This window comes from Photinus pyralis, unplaced genomic scaffold, assembly GCF_008802855.1.
Source record: "Photinus pyralis isolate 1611_PpyrPB1 unplaced genomic scaffold, Ppyr1.3 Ppyr1.4_LG8, whole genome shotgun sequence".
NCBI lineage: Eukaryota > Metazoa > Arthropoda > Insecta > Coleoptera > Lampyridae > Photinus > Photinus pyralis.
The window spans coordinates 33814005-33825045 of record NW_022170819.1 but is presented as its reverse complement, the minus strand read 5'-3'; the positions used below and the strand labels follow the sequence as shown (position 1 = coordinate 33825045).

At 37.3% G+C, this 11041-nt stretch overlaps 1 non-coding gene across 1 annotated transcript; it reads right to left on the bottom strand.

Annotated features, from left to right (window-relative positions):
* Nucleotides 1–5855: 5855 nt before the first annotated feature.
* On the bottom strand, nt 5856–5937 carry Trnas-uga. The gene has a single exon. It is a non-coding gene; the product is annotated as a tRNA-Ser (tRNA).
* Between the last annotated feature and the right edge of the window lie 5104 nt (nt 5938–11041).

Below are 11041 nucleotides of genomic sequence, written 5' to 3'. Positions count from 1 at the left end.
CGACCCCTTATCGTGATCGGATATATTCAGTTAACTTACAAATAAAACAAAAATTGACATCTTATCTCTCCTCTAAACAATCTGATCAAAGCTGATGAAAAGTACACATGTAATACGAGAAAGGGAGCGAGTTCGATTTAAGGGTTCCAAGCCATCAAAGTTTCGCATTACATAAATCGCACACAAATCTAAAAATATCCCAGTAAAAAAGGGTGGAAGCCGACGACTCCACGTTCCTCTATTTTTAGTAAGACGTGATCCAATTGAATATTAATTTATGCGCCCGTTTCGGTATTCCCGAAGGCGTTATCCCAGAGGCACGTTTTATCCCCACCTTATAAAATACACGCTCCACCACCACCTGTGCCACTAACGCTAGAAGAGCTTATCGAACCGCGGAAGGCGATGCAAAATTTAAGGGAGGATTCAAAATCAAAACATTTTACGAGTGCGTACGGCTTGAATTGTGGAACAAGCGACGGTGCCGTAAAGATTCCCAAAGGACGAACTCACGTGAGCGGAACCTCTGCAACTTTGACGTCATCGCTTTTATTAGTATGACGCTACCGAATTTGTTGTGTTCGTTCTGTTGAATTACAGCGAAGCATGCGACAAAGGCGGATTGCACCATCTCTTTTGCGACTGACAGACGGAAACTGGACCTCTCTGTCTGTAGCTACGAATTACAGACTAAAAGCAATTTGCATAAAATATGAATTTTAATTGTAAAAATCGACTTTTCAATAAATTAAGAAGAAACTAATTCACATCAATTAAATTTCCTCTTAATATCGGAATTGTCCGTCGTTTATCGCGGCGCGGCTTTTATGGGCGCCGATAAATTACCTGCAAGCCTTATTACTATTTTTTTACAGACTTACATTTGGAATATCGTTTCGTATAGGAGAAGTAGTACCTTGTATAAATATCATTCTGGAATACAATACTCATACACTGGTCTGTACCCAGATAAGACGGCGCCAAGTTTACGTACGTTACACTACGTACAATGCAGAAAATTGAAGCTCTGGTAGAATTTCAACGGGATTTAAGAAATGTAAGAACAAGAAACAAGAAACCTCGATAGAAACATTTCTACTTGCCTCCATGAAAATCACCTTCGAATGGTAATTTGAATCCTTTTTAGAAAGATTTCTAGAAGACAAATGGGCCGGAAACCCACCTGACATTTGTGTATTTCTCGAATTTTTTATTTATTTCTTGTATTTGTGTGTTACACCAGGTTCTTTTCCAAAGAAGGATTTTTTCAAGTTTCCTCTTGTAATTCTCCAGGTAACTCGAATGGAGAAGGGCGGTCCCAGGAATTCTAAAGTTCAGGCGGTACGGTGAGCGGCTACTTGTGAATTCTATCAGAAACTTAAAGCTCAAAGCAATTTCCCCAAGCGGTAAAACTAAATAACCGGATTCGGTAGGGGTTTCTACGGGAAAGCAATTGCAGGAAGCGATACAATATCCCCCTCACCCTGTTATTGGTTGTTGCTGTTGGGTAAATTAACTATTATTATTATTAAATTAAGCGATTACCTTATATAAACTTTCCAAAATACAGAGTGGCAACCAGCTCAACGGTGTGTCCTTGCGATAACGCTTGAAAATTAAAACTTCTTTCATTAATTGCGTCCTTCCCAGATGCCCCACAAACACGGCACAGATCACAAGACAAACAAACGAATAAAAGGGGTAGTGAATCGCGCTGCACATAAAATGTTGCGAAATAGCAATGCTAACGTCTGACACTCAAGCGAATCGGAAATTAAACTGTAATTAATACACACAAAGAATCAATAATTCGAATGACTTTACACTAGCAAAAGCAAAATGCAATTTACAAGACCGTCAACCTCCTTCGTTAATACTTGCAGTTATAGGAACTATCTTTAATTCTCCAGGTGTAAACAACTTCAAAGTAACGCTGGTATCATGTGATTAATTTCGCTTGGATCTGCGGGGAAGGTAGAAACTCATCTATGGCGGTGGACCTTCCCCAAATGCGCAATATTGGGACAATCCAAAATTCGGCGGTTTGGACTCAGGAATATCGATGTAGAAAGGACAATCAGGTAGGTAATAATGAAGAAAAGAGTAAATCAGAAGTAAGAAGCCTCATAATGATTATTCAAAGTTACAAAGTAAATATGTACGTAATTATTGTTACATACCGTAAAACGGCCTTAGAACTTGTGAAATATATCCGCAAATACGTCAGCGAAGTTTCGAAAGCAAAGTAACAAGAGAAAACTTCACTAAACTTATACAGCACCAATAAACATCCTAAAAAGACACACAAAAATTGTCGAGTAACTAGTGGCGTGTATGTTCTAGAAGGAATGATCGAATCTCGTCTTTGTAGTGCGTACACCGAAAGAAGTTAAAGAGAAAAAAACCTCTGCACGACCTCGGACGGCGACAAAGAACTAAAATAATAAGATAATAACAACAGTACTGTAATATTTTACATCTAAGCTAGTGGAATGCAAAGAAGATACCTAGATAGCTTAAGAATTTAAAGACCTAGTCTAGTTACTTAAGCGGGATTTCAATCCAGAATATTAATCGATAAGAAAATAACGTTACAACCTAACGGATGTTACCTCAACTTAATCGGAGGCTATCACTGAAAGCCCATTCAACTAATTAAAGCTAGTTACTGCATCATCTACCGATTTGAAATTCTTCAGGATAAGGAGTCTCTTATCCTGAAGAATTTCAAATCGGTAGATGATGCAGTAACTAGCTTTAATCAAACGGTAATGAACATTTTCGATGAATGTGCCCCCAAAGTTACAATTAGGAGTGCCAATAAGTATCCTAGCTGGTTTAATATAGACATTATTAAGAAAATCAAACAGAAAAATAAGTTTCGGTTACAGGGCCCATCGGAAGACTTCATTGAAGCCAGAAAAGAACTCAAAAGAATGATCCACATTGCTCATAAGAGGTACATTAATCAAATTGAAATGGATCTGCGGAAGAATTCCAATAAATTCTGGAACTACATCAAGTCGTTGAGGAAGAATAGTCAACTACCTGGAGTTTTTGAGTACAAAGACACCTCGTTAACGGACGCCAGAAGCATTGCGGACGCCTTTGCATCCTTCTTCGAGTCAGTCTACACTATGGAGAGGAACGATGACCCGGAAGATGACGTGCAATCGGACCTGGTGCTATCCAAATTGCACTTGACTCAGTTACATGAATCCGAGATACTGGAAGCAATTAAAAAATTGAAACCGAGGTCGGCTATAGGCGAAGATGGAATCCCACCCTACATCGTGAAAGGATGTGCATCTTTATTGGTAACCCCCTTACAACATCTATTTAATTTAGCTTTGCAAACATGTACATTCCCTGAAGCTTGGAAATGCACCAGAATAACACCAATTCACAAAAGTGGAAGCCGAAAATTAGTTGAGAATTATCGCCCAATTGCAATTATACCAGCAATAGCGAAAATTTTCGAAAAAGTGATCTATACTAGACTTTATTCCCATCTCAGCAGTATAATTGCAGATCAACAGCACGGTTTCACGCGGAACAGATCAACGATTACAAATTTAATGCAGTTTACGCATTTCTCAGCAGGAGCCTTGGATGAGAGAGCCCAGGTGGACTGTGTTTATACAGATTTTGCGAAGGCATTTGATACAGTATCCCATCAAGTCTTGCTCCGTAAACTTGTTTTAAATTGCGTAAGTAATCCGACCGTCAAATTCTTAAAATCATATTTATCTCTCCGTAAAACAAGAGTGAAATTCAATGGTGTGAATTCAGCCGAATTTTATCCCTCATCAGGCGTTCCCCAGGGAACACTTCTTGGTCCTTTTCTGTTTCTCTTATACATAAATGATTTACCGCGAGTGATAAAAAACTCGAAAGCACTACTATTTGCGGACGACCTAAAACTTTTTAATAAAGTCCAATCCCCAAGTGACTGTTTAAATATTCAAGAGGACATTAACTCAGTAATTAAGTGGTGTATCAAAAATAAACTAAAACTAAATATCAATAAGTGTAAAGTCCTTACTTTTACTAGATCGAAAAATCCCTTACTTTTTGACTATAAGATGAATGGAAAGGTCTTACTACGAGTCACCTCCGTTAAGGACCTGGGCGTGTTTTTCAATACCAACCTTAACTTTAACTTACACATTGAATACCTAACAAATGAGTGTTACAAACTTCTTGGTTTCGTTATCAGGCATACACTCAATTTCACGAATATACAGACAATGCTAACCTTATATAATGCGTTTATTAGATCCAAGCTTGAGTATGCTGCATGTATCTGGTCTCCTCAAACTCTCAAATACTCAGACATGATCGAAAAAGTGCAGAAAAAGTTCATCCGAGTAATGTTTTTTAGGTCAACCCAAAATTATCCACATTTGATCTCTTACGGTACCCAGCTTAATTACTTAAATAGTACTTTCGGCTTAGATATAACGAGGTTAGAAACCCGACGGTACATTGCCTCCACAATTTTTGTCTTCAAAATTTTACACAACTTGTTATACTCTTCCGAATTACTTCAAGAAATTAAGCTTAAGGTACCATTTGTTAAGCTAAGGCAAAATAATACTATTTTTGTAGTTAACAACACAACTTCCCCACTTATTAAGATCTTGATCGCTTTAAATAAGTTATCCTCAGTTAATGATATCGACTTTTTTCACGATCCCCTAAATTCAATAATAAATAAAATTAGATCCTAGTCCTAATATTTGTTCAGAGCCCCAGTGCCATGTAATTGGAATTTTTATTCTGTATGGTTTCTGGTTAAATAAATAAATAAATAAATAAATAAATAATTACGGTTAATTATGCTTATCCAAATAGTCGGAATGAAATCTTCAAGTTCGGCAGTCCAGCAGTGCCCTTTTGTCCCTTGGAATGAAACAAAATGAAAACAGCTCAATCTCTCGTCTCCCAGAGAAATAAATAAATCAGAAACTACGGTTTCTTAATAACGAAGCACCCAACTATTCGTTTATATACAGAGTGGTCAGCATAAGGCGGGTAAACTTCAAAGATGGAAACGGGTGCTTCGTTACACGATAACTACGATCAGAAAACCAAAAAAAAATCCCCAAAATCTTGTCAATCCACAAACACCCATCGCCAAACTCGAGCGCTAGGGTTGCGGCTGACTTGCTGTTGTATAGTTGCCTCTAACTACGACTACGACACACAGTGCCCACAGCGGTAGGGTTATTCTTTCCAGCCCCTACACGGACAAATGTCATAACATCACACCACGAAACATCTAAAATACAAATCTAAAAAAAATGAAAAATCGAAGCAAAGAACTACGGTAAAGGGCTCCCGTTATAAAGCGTTATTTTGTAATCTTACTAGAAGTCGGAGTTTTGGGACTAAAAATTCGAGTTGTATATCGAAGTGTCGAGGTAGAATTTCGAAATTTTAAACGTTTGAGTTACTGTAAGTCGAAATCTTTTAAATTTTGAATTGTACATTTGTACGTGTACGTTTTGAGACTAAATTTACAACAAAATTACTAAAGTAACAATTAAAATCTTCCAGAGCTTCCAACGGGCTCCTATTTTAGAAGATCAATCGTATAAACGCTTACCCCTAAGATCAAGCAACCAATGCTACGCAACAGAATCCAAATGTGTCTTAAATCAGGCGTCCAGTAGCGAAGTTTATTTCATTTCATAACATCGAAAAAGGGGGGAGAGTCGTTGTTACTCCTTCCGGTTATAAAATGTGACGCTGCAGCAGCATATTTCAAATATAGATATCACCAAATACTCGTCGGTGTTCGAGGAGTTGCCTACCACGTATCGACATATAGAACGGTGAAAAAAAAAGTTCGCTGCGGACAGGATTCGAACCTGTGCGGGTAGAACCCAATGGATTTCAAGTCCATCTCCTTAACCACTCGGACACCGCAGCTGTTGCATTACATGTATCTTGATATCGCAGAATAGTACAATAGTTTACACTTAAAAATTAATAGCAAAAATTAACAATATTTCATAATTTAGAAATATATCTATTTCCATTTCTTACAATTTCTGGAATAATAACAAAGATTAGTGACGTCATGCAACAATCACAATCTGCACAATTTAACCAGCGGCACAGCCGTTGCAATCGCACGGATGGCTAAAACAATTTTACATAAGGTTCAAAACCTCCGAATCTTCTATTGATAATTTCGTAATGCATGTCAGATAAAAACATGGACGAGACAGACGTACAGAGAGACGAATTGTGTCTTAAAAGTAGACATAGGGAAAACAACAAACGTACATCCCTATGTCTACTTCTTAATAAATATCACTGTATATTTATTATTACTGATCGAGTCATTTTCTGCCCTTTTGGTGTAGAGACATTTGGAGCTTGGGGTGCTCCAGCTAAGTCATTTATTATGGACATAGGACGGAAAAGGGAAAGTGGTATAGCAACAGTCAACAGGGGTAAAACAATTTATTAGGAAATAGGAGGAAGACATAAATGAATGAGATATTGATAAGGATTTCAACAGAGAAGGTAGGTACTTATTACAGCGAATTTTTTTAGCGATATCAAAGCGCCATCAGGTCGATAAAGGATTAATCACCGGCGAGAGGGAATGAAAGCGGATGTAACGCTTTTTTTCCAAGAAGTATGATATGCTGATTCGAGAATTGTCTAGAAGGTTTTTGTTTGTTATATAAGCAAAATGAATTTTGTTCTTTAAGTTCAGTTCCAACATCCATGCCGAAGTGATAAATAGTAAGATCATCTGGTATGGGGCAATGAGGTAGAAACTCGGGTAGAAAGAACAAGGAAACAAATGAGGAAGACGAAACCAACTGAGAGAGGGAGATGACGACAAAGAAATGGAGGAATGAAGACTAAAGTTAAAGAATAGTTTGATATTTTAGAATTCTACAAATCCAAAAATAATAAAAAAGGACGGGAGCTCAGATTATTAAACAATAAACAACAAAACAATTAACAAGCGAATTATGAAAATGTTTGAAATGCGGGCGCTATCAGCAACAGGTTTTATCTCGAAATTCAAAATTCTTTCATCCTAATTAGGGTTTACTGGGACTCCCAAAGCTCTTAGAAATCATTGTGTATAGTACTTGTGAGATAAGATTTTCTACATACAAGTTTTCCATTATTTGTTCCAAATTTCGTTACGTAACAAGTACCATTGTGAAACACACGTCTAGATTAAAAGTGTAAGTAAATAACTTGTAATCGGCCGTTACAAATTTAAGCTAATCTAATTTGAAGTAGTATAGGTACCATTTATTTAATTATACTTAATGGTACGGCGCATCATTTGCTGGAATGATATTCTAAATCGTATTCTGGAGGCCGATATGGCTTGAGTCTGTTTACCTAAAGTGTAATTAGCCCGTTCGAGGCCACATAACAACGTTAATTACATACACTAAATTGCTATGATCTGACTCTTTCGCACTAAGAAAAATCATTAGGTCGAAGAAGAAATCGAACGAACTGCTAGTGCAAACCTTCCGTCAATTTTTATAGAAAATCAAGGAATATTTCAATCTCTAAAAATATTTACTACGCCTTATAAACAAACAAGATACGAAGAATTGCATACGATTTTCAGTAAGGGAATTGTTTGCCACTCAGCTCGTATTCGGAAACCAGACTTTTAATCCGGCTCATATATACAACTCCTAGAAATCGATTGGTTTGACATCGCTATCTCTTGTAGTTCTCGAGTTGGAAGAGGAACAGATAGACGGACAAAACCATCACATAAAGGATGTGTCATATTTTGGGCACCCATCAGTGTCAGCCAGGACTTGTCAAAAGCGTTATTTAGGCACTTTTTTGGCTAGGAAAACACGAAAATGCTTATAAACCACGTGCAGTTTGACCTGAAATCCTGATTTTTGCGCACTGATTTATTTACGACGAACATAATTGTTTCATTTATATTTAAATGCAATGCGTAATTACGATTGCACTTTTAATTTGTTATTAAATTTAAATGGCTTTAAACATGATAAACTGTCGCTATCGCTCATTGAACATGCTAATTATTATTTTCTTCTAATTGCCGATGAATAAAGCCGGGGTTTAAGGATACACGATACAATAAAAATTATTGTTATTTATTGTTACACTTTGCAAAGGCGCACGACGTTTCAAAAATACACCTATGACCTAAGATAAGTTTTCTACAAACATTTAAGACATTTTTGCTTAAAAAAGGAACTTGAAATGAACAATGAATTTTAGGGAAAATTGATGGGAATTTAAGGGGAACTTTAGAGAGTTTTTACAGTAAACGTGAATCAAGGAAAACACACATACGGATCTCTTGGTGAACGAGAGAGAAAATCCTGAAAAAAAACTTCATAGGAACTTGAGATAGGCTTAAAAAGAAACCTGAAAGACACTTAAGCGTATAGTAATTTCCACTCATGACTATCGATGTCGAATGCACAATCAGGTAAGTAACAATAACGAAAAGAGTAAGTCAGAAATAAGAAGCCTAAAAATGATTATTCAAAACCAAGCGCCTTAAAACTTGTAAAATATATCCGCAAATGCGTCTGTGAAGTACGGAAAGCACAAGAGAAAAACTTCACTAAACTTATACAGCCACAATAAAAATCCCAAAAATGGTGATAAAAATTGTCAAATAAGCACGTCTTTGTACGAAGAAGTGCGTGCGTTGAAAGAAATTAAAGAAAACTCTGCACGACCTCTAGGGACGAAACAAAGAACTAAAGTAATATGAAATTTCTATAACAGCGAAATTAAAGAACCAAGGTAATGAGAAATCTACTACATAAATTAACTTACATCTAAAACTAGTGAATTACAAACGAAACACCTAGCTATCGTGAGAATAATAAATTTAAATATTAGAGCAAGAATTTAAATAAGAGCACGAATCTAAAGTTACTTAAACGGCATTTTATCGGTAAATGGAAAAACCGTAACATACTCCCCAACCCCAAATATTCAAAATTATTGTTTACATCACTCAAAACTCTTATGCCCGTTTGCACCGACAAATTTAAGGGGAGCTTAGCTTAAGCATAGCTTAAAATCCATGGTAACCATTGTCTCAATAATCGTTGTCATGGATTTTAAGGTACGCTTAAGCTAAGCTCCACTTAAATTCGTGGGTGCAAACGGCCATTAGAAAATTAAATGTTCAATTAAAACTCCACTAATTAACCAAACTCTCAATCGAGAATGATCAATTGGTAATTAACTGACGACTATATCAACCCCAAAAGGTTCCCAAAAACAAAATGAAATTGCTTCGATAATGAAAACTGGGCTAGTATAGACCAGCGGGGGGGGGGGGGCCCCGGAAACCCTCTAAAAGAAGAACATACTATGTGCGGGTATTGTTTTTTCTAGAAACATATTATATGGTCAAAGAAATGTCTCCATATATAGGGTGTCCATTTTAAAACTTGCAGTCGGCCATATTTTCCAAACTAAAGAAGATATTGAAAATCGCGAAAAACCGTTTCGGGGGTATCGAGGAGGAACCAGAATGACGTTATGAGTGACAACCCCCCACCCCCCTTAAATTCTTTATTCTGTTCTCCCAATAGCAAAAAAATTTTCTAATACAAATGTCCCCGAAAGTTTTTGACATTAAAAAACGGGCCCCCATGAATATTATATTCTCCTGGTAACAAAAAATCTGACGGATACTGTATGGATTGGGAGTCAAAATACTTGCATCCCCGTTAGCACGACTCATTTAAAGCACCTTTAATTATAAAGAATCGTTCAACAGTATTTCCTAAGAATAATCCTTGGTAAATCGAAAGTGCTTTTTCATACGCAAATTTTTGTTTAAACGCTCAAATAACAACCTCGAAGATCGTTAATAATAGCCTTACATTATTAACAAAAACAAATTAATTACATTTAATTGTTTGAAAACCCAGTTCAGGTACACTTACAGAATTTGTTTTATCAACGTAATATTATTCATATTTTCTTTATCAAGGAGTCATCATAGAGCGAAAGAGAGCTTATTAAAGTCCTCGTGTGAGATCGAAGGGGCTTCAGCGCATTTTTGTGTAGCAGATCCGATAAGAGGTAGAGGAGGAGGGGTATGGTTGGTAGAAATTAATTCCTTTCGTTGAGACCTTTCATTAGAGTACCATGATAGAACTAGTTCCACTTCGCCCCGCCCCCCACCCCTCCTCCCCGTACTTTGATAAGAGGACAGAAAGAAGGGCAGTACTTGGTAGAAAACAGTTCCTTCCGTTGAGACCTTTAATTAGAATACAATGAGATATCGAATAAATTTTGCCCCCCCCCCCTCAGGCCCGGTCGCTCGGTAATCTCGAAAAAGAGTCGCACGGGAAAGTTATAGTTTGTACAAATCAATTTATTTGGTTGAGACTTTTCATTATAATACCATGAAGGATAGAACATGTGTTTACCCCCCCCCCCTTTTCTAAAGCTTAACTTGGCACCACTAAAGGCATGCGTATGCAAAATCTGAGACGAATTGGTTGTCGTATATAAAAGTTATGCACGTTTAACTTTCAAAAACAGCATCTCAGGAAATAATTGGTGGAGGGGGGGGGGGGCTTTTAGACAGCGAAATTTGATGGCCGTCTGGCACACCTTCAAGGTATAGGCTACCTATTGCAAAAAATTCCAGGACTCTAGGACCATTCCCCTAGAAGTAGTTCGAAACGGCAGAAGTGGGTCCGGACGGACGGACAAAAAGCAAACAGTAGCACATTTTTTTTCAAAGTGCACTAAAAACAAAATTCCGTCACGCGCGTTTACAAGATCTTTCCGACGGCATCAATTTGAACACAATCGGGTCAAAACTGTAAAAAGAATAGGAAAAACTGAAACCTTTCCAGGTTAGTATAACACACTCGGGGATGGCGCCCAGATGTCGCCGACCACGCATCATGTAGCGTCGCCACCTTTGAATTTTAGAAACATCTGCATTGCAATCGATTTTTGAGGGTTGGTTGGTGATAGTACGTACTATTAAAGGTTAAGGATAGTCCCTACA